The 6,413-nt window shown below is 46.2% G+C and overlaps 1 long non-coding RNA gene across 1 annotated transcript; it reads right to left on the minus strand.

Annotated features, from left to right (window-relative positions):
* Positions 1 to 5,407: 5,407 nt before the first annotated feature.
* LOC124526092 (uncharacterized) lies at positions 5,408 to 6,211 on the minus strand. The gene is made up of 3 exons (XR_006965613.1): positions 5,983 to 6,211; positions 5,656 to 5,710; positions 5,408 to 5,530 (listed from the first exon to the last, which is right to left on the minus strand). It is a non-coding gene; the product is annotated as an uncharacterized LOC124526092 (long non-coding RNA).
* Positions 6,212 to 6,413: the final 202 nt, after the last annotated feature.

The raw sequence follows: 6,413 nt of genomic DNA on the forward strand, positions 1-6,413 counted from the left end.
GGGGCAGCCAGGAACTCCGTGGACACGCGAAGTGCACGCAGCTCCCTTGCTCCGCCGTTTTATTGGACTTCGCTTATAAAACAGAAGTTCAAAGATGAAAGTATTAAGAAGGTCAAGATAGTGAGAGCACGGCATTAAGCCATGCCCTTTGGAGCACAGAGTCTATTGCAAATGCGCAGATCATGTGCCCAAGACACCAGCCCTGGTCAGAAATCAAAGTCAACTCTGGTTGTTACTAGTCTAGAGGCTCTGGGGGTATAGACGTTCCTCTCAGGCCTGAACTGCAGCCAAAGTTGATGATTCCCTTCCTCACAACACTCCCCCCCCCCATAAGTGATAAGGCTCAGGGAAGCGCTCCCCTGTAAGGAAGGTGGAATTACGGCCCTGCACCTGTAGTTTCAGGACTTGAGGCTGAGGAAGGAAGGAGTGGGGATGAATCACCTGGGCACAGCTAGAGTCCAGTGAAAGGAGAAGTCTTGTCCAGGAAATGCTCTCATGACCAGAAATTAAGGAGGAAATCCAAAATGTCACCATAATCTAGCAGTGCCCTTCTTTCTCTCAAGCATAATGTTTTCAACAAACTCCTCTCTGGACATGTCTTTCTGGCACACACGCACACAATGCACACACACACACGCGCAACAGGTACAACCCCTGGAACAACAGGGACGGAGTGGGAAAAGTCAGGGAGCTCTTCGTTCCGGCCACACCTCCTTTTCTTTCTTGATGTGTGACTCTGGTCAGGTCACCTAACTTTTCTGAAGCTTGGCTGTCTTCGCTGTGAAATGTGACGGGTGATCCCTAACTCGGAGATCGGCGGCATGCGAGAAGTAAACTCAAGAATGTCCACAAAGTGGGCTGTAAGCTGAAAATTGCGCGTGCAGCGTGTCGGCCATGTTGGTGTCCCGTGTATAAACGGTGTATCTCACATACAGACCCCATCAGGAAATTTCACTCGGGGGCAGAGTGATTTACAAAGCCTGCTCAGAAGTGAAGTCAATTAAGGTCAGCTTTCTATGTTGCTAAACAACAGGGGATTCTGGGTTCAGTAACGTTGAAAGGCAGGCCCAACACACCCCTTGAAACCGGGCTTTTGAGAGGGTTCAAAGGAACGGGAAACAAAAGCCTCTCTTTGTGATGTTTTCACTCTTCCTTCATTGTCCTCTTTCACCCTCCAAGGGCCTTCATGTAAAGAAAGGGGCTGCTAATGTGGCGAGTGGGAGTTTAAAATTGTCCTGGGCCAACAATGTTGGCACATTCTGCCGGGCCTCATTACAGAATCATCTGAAATGCTTGAGAAGTGTTTCCCACTCATTAGCATAAATAGCAGAAAAACTCTTTCACAAACAAAGCAGGTTCCATCTGCCCCCAGTATGTCCTCACCTTGACTTCAAATGGCCAGTCCCTCCCCCAGTACAATACCGGGGGCGCCGGCCTCCGAGGCCCCGAGCACCCCACTTCAGAATGGCATTCAGTGAAATATCAACACGGTAACCTGCATGTTTATTCATTGGCCAGCCCCTGCTTTTAATGGAGTCCCTTCCCCATTGTGGCCACTTGATTCTTTCACAGACCTAAAGGGAGAGGCCGGGAGAGGCTTCCTTTCCGAGCTCTTGGGGTCCTTGGCAACCCACACCTTGTGAGTGGGTTGACCAGGCTAATTAGGTTTGTTCTGCCTTTTTGGCCCAAGCGTATTTTGTCAGGTATTCTGCTCTGGGATTAAAGAGTCATTAATCACCCGGGGCTGACGCTGACAAGGTGGCTTTTACAATGAAGTCCACTTCCCTGGTGTTGGCCGGAGCCAAAGCCGGATCTGTTTTGCATTACATTGCAGAAGAATGTAACGGCTTCTTCTCCCCAGTCAACCTCAGAGGACATCTATCACGGGCTCCAGTCCTGGAGGAGGCCGGTGCCAGCGTCAGAGATAGCATCTGTCTTGCAGGCAAATTGTGCTAACAGCAGCTGGGTGGAGTTGGTTCTGGGAAGGGCATTTCCTAGAACAAGATTAGAGCATGACAGACTTGGGGTGGGGTGGGGGACCTTCCTCATCGGTTACAATGGTATGTCACTGCTTGTCACCCTCACTGCATCTGAACCCACGTCTAAGCTTTTAGAACTATTTTCAGCATGATCGATACTCTTGTATTTGTCAAGTCAGAGGGCCCGGAGTTCTTAAAAGGAGAAGGAAAGGAAGTCATTGGCAGTTACCGAGTTCCATTAGTTGAACCTGGAACAACATGGGTTCGAAGTGTGAAGGTGCGCTTATATGCGGATCTGTTCCACAAATACGGTAGAGTGCTGGCAATGTATTTTCTCTTCCTTATGATTTTCTTTTTTTTTTTAATTTTTAATTTTTAATTTTATTTTTAAACATTTTTTTTAACGTTTATTTATTATTGAAAGACAGAGAGTCAGAGCATGAGTAGGGGAGGGGCAGAGGGAGAGGGAGACACAGAATCCGAAGCAGGCTCCAGGCTCCGAGCTGTCAGCACGGAGCCCAACGCGGGGCTCGAACTCACAAACCGCGAGATCATGATCTGAGCCGAAGTCAGACGCTTAACCAACTGAGCCACCCAGACACCCTTTTTTTTTTTTAATTTTTTAAATGTTTATTTATTTTTGAGAAGGAGAGAAAGACAGAGCAGGAGTGGGGGAGGGGCAGAGAGAGAGGGAGACACAGAATCCAAAGCAGGCTCCAGGCTCCAAGCTGTCAGCACAGAGCCCGACGCGGGGCATGAGATCATGACCTGACCTGAAATCAAGAGTTGGGTGCTTAACCAAGCGAGCCACCCGGGCGCCCCATGATTTTCTTAATAACGTTTTTTTTTTTCTCTAGCTTAACTTACCATAAGAATACAGTATTTAATACATATACAAAAGTGTTCATCAACTGTTAATATTATGGGTAAGGCTTCCAGTCAACAGTAGGCTATTAGATGTTAAATTTAGGGGGAGTCAAAAGTCACACAAGGATTTCTGACTGGGTAAGAGGTTGGGACCTTAAACCAGCCTTGCTCCAGGGTCAACTGTACTACAAAGGCTAGGCACTGAGGTAGGTATTTTGCATACAAATGATTTAATGAATTTAAATGTCATTTTAATGCAATGACATGAGGTACTTTTCCTGGGACAGCTTTTTGAAAGGATAAGAAGAGTTCCCTAAATTCAGCAATTCTTATGAGCTTTCTTTTTTTTTAAAAAAAAAAATTTTTGTTTTTCAACGTTTATTTATTTTTGGGACAGAGAGAGACAGAGCATGAACGGGGGAGGGGGAGGGGCAGAGAGAGAGGGAGACACAGAATCGGAAACAGGCTCCAGGCTCCGAGCCATCAGCCCAGAGCCTGACGCGGGGCTCGAACTCAGGGACCCCGAGATCGTGACCTGGCCGAAGTCGGACGCTTAACCGACTGCGCCACCAGGCGCCCCTTCTTATGAGCTTTCGTTATTACTTATGTAAATCATAAGTTAAAAGTTTAGGTCATGGGGCACCTGTGTGGTTCAGTTAGTTGAGCAGCAGACTTTTTCTTGATCTGCTCAGGTCGTAGTCCCAGGGTTGTGGGATCGAGCCCCGTGTCAGGCTCTGCCCTGACACTGTGTAGCCTGCTTGGGAATCTCTCTCTCTCTCTCTCTCTCTCTGTCTCTCTCTCTCTCTGTCTCTGCCCCTCCCCTGCTCAAGCTGTCAGTCTCTCTCCAAAAAAAAAAAAAAAAAAAAAAAAAGGTTTAGGTCAGTCACTTATCAAATTATCAGGATTATTGTTTCCCTTTTATCTCTCAGATCTGTGATAACTGTTTTTCTGCGGCTGCTTTCTTGTCCTCCTTTCTTCTCTTACCCTTTCATTACTTCACATCTATTGAGCACCTATGATGCTGGGTGCTGGAAATACCGAGATTTAAAACACATGGCTACAGGGGCACCTGGGTGGCTCGGTCAGTTAAGCGTCCGACTTCGGCTCAGGTCATGATCTCACAGCCCGTGAGTTCGAGCCCCGAGTCGGGCTCTGTGCTGACAGCTCAGAGCCTGCAGCCTGTTTCGGATTCTGTGTCTCCCTCTCTCTCTGCCCCTCCCCCGTTCATGCTCTGTCTCTCTCTGTCTCAAAAATAAATAAATGTTAAAAAAAATTTTTTTTTAAATAAAAAAAAATAAAACACATGGCTACAGGCCCCATTTCTCATCTAGTTCCTGGAAAATGAGCTCCTCACAAGAGAATAAATCGAGGATGTTGGAAAAAAGAAATCCACCCCAGAAGGGCAGTGAAGGGAACCCCAGGATGCTGCAGGCCCTCCCCTCCCACCCCACCCCACGACAGCTGAACACCACACAGGGAGGGCCACCGCTGGCCACCGCTGTAGCACAGAGCTCCAGAGAGTTTTCTGCACAGAGATTAATTTGCTAGGAGACCTGTGGAGGGCATTTAGATCTTTGGCAAAGAGTCTGAACTTTAATGATTGTTTAATACAAAGTAAACAAAGCAAATGAAAAAATAAGACAGTTACCAATTCCAGGAAAGGAAAACTAATCACGGCTTATTGTTAGAAATATAATCTATATTTTCATAATGTAAATACTGAATTTTGAATAAACTACATTAACTTGCAACAATATTAAGAAGAAGTGGAATGAAAAAGGAGAGTCTGTATAAGCGGGGTGAGGCAGGGGAGGAAAGAGCTAAACTGACTTTTCATAGTGGGAATTCAAGAGTGAATGCTGAAAACTGACAAAACAGAAACACAAGCATGTGAGAGACAGCCCTTGTAGAATTATTTGACTCTCCAAATTACATGCATGTTTAATTTTGATAAATAAAAAAAAACTAAAATTTAAAAGTCACTGACCTATGTGACTTAAAAATTTTTTTTCTTAACATTTATTTATTTTTGAGAGACAGAGCACAAGCAGGGAAGGGGCAGAGAGAGAGAGGGAGCCACAGAATCCGAAACAGGCTCCAGGCTCTGAGCTGTCAGCACGGAGCCTGACATGGGGCTCAAACTCATGAGCTGACCCATGAAATCATGACCTGAGCCAAAGTCAGATGCTCAACCGACTAAGCCACCCAGGCGCCCCCAATGTAACTTTTAAAATAAGACACTGTGGGGCACCTGGGTGGCTCAGTCGGTTAAGCATCCGACTCTTGGTTTCAGCTCAGGTCATGATCTCACGGTTTCGTGAGTTCGAGCCCCACATCAGGCTTCGTGCTGTCAGCAGGGAGCCTGCTTGGGATTCTTTCTCCGTCTCTCTCTGTCCCTTCCCACCCCTTGCGCTGTCTCTGCCTCTCTCAAATAAATAAATAAACTTAAAAAACAAAATAAGGTAAAGTAAAATAAAAATAATGTTGTCAAGGGATTAACAACATCACTGGGAGACTATCAGATAAAGAAATATTCAAAAGGTACCTGGAATGCTGGCCCGGCTGGGCTGTTCAGAGGGAGGGGCACAGGAAGCTCGCAGGGGAGGGCGGCGTGGCGGGCCAGTATCTAGAGTGATGCAGCTGGGACAGGGTAGGAGCCCTGAGGAATTTGGTTACCTGGAAGTCTGGAAGCAGGAGAAGGTGATAGAACACCAGGAACATAATGCTCAGGCCCCATCTATAAGGCACCCCATGTGATGTCCACAGAGCCCAAGGCAGCCGAGGTTTAAATCCCAGCTTCAGTACTTACCAGTCACAGGACTTTAGGCAAGCTATTCAACCTCATGGAGCCTTGCTTCCTATATCTGTTAACAAGAAAAATAATATCTCCCACACGGGATTGTTTTCAGGGTGGATTTAGACACATTTATAAAACGTCCACTAAATACTTAACACATATCAGGCACTAAATAAAAGCTAGTCCTCAAGCACATTATCAGCGAAACCCGTAAGGTCAAGATTTTTTTCTCGTTTCTTGGAAGTGTCGAAAATGCATGCAGAGATGACCTATTCAGATCTACAGAATGACTCACTGTCAGAAAGCAATGAGCACTTTTACCCAGTCTATGAGACCTACCTATGTGTTCAATTCCTGAATGAAATTTTCTGGGGCCAGTTTTCAATGTGGAAAGACGCTGTTAACTTGTCCTTTAAAGCCATTTTCTTTGCATGCATTTTTTTTCTTGTCTCATTTCAGATCTTTTCTTAGTTTGAAAACTCAGAAAACTACACAGGCAGACTGCCCTTGTTTTCTTTTTTTCTCTAGATCCCTACGCCATGGATCTCTGTCTCTCCTCATCTCTCTTCCTCCCCCTCAGGCCCAGAAACCCTCTTGTCTTCCCTTCTTTCTTTCTGTCTGAGGCTTCATCCTGCTGCCTGTGCTTATCATTAAGAGCCTGGCCGTCTTTCCAGCTTCCTCCCCACTCCTGTCATCAGCGCATGCGAACAGCTCAAGTCAATGTTTGTCCCAAGGACTGGAGGCTGTTTTTTGAGATTGAATATTTCCAT

The sequence above is a fragment of the Lynx rufus genome, unplaced genomic scaffold, assembly GCF_022079265.1.
Source record: "Lynx rufus isolate CCGP_SWC_20201006 ecotype Redwood Valley unplaced genomic scaffold, mLynRuf1.p SCAF_5, whole genome shotgun sequence".
In the NCBI taxonomy this organism is placed as follows: Eukaryota; Metazoa; Chordata; class Mammalia; order Carnivora; family Felidae; genus Lynx; species Lynx rufus.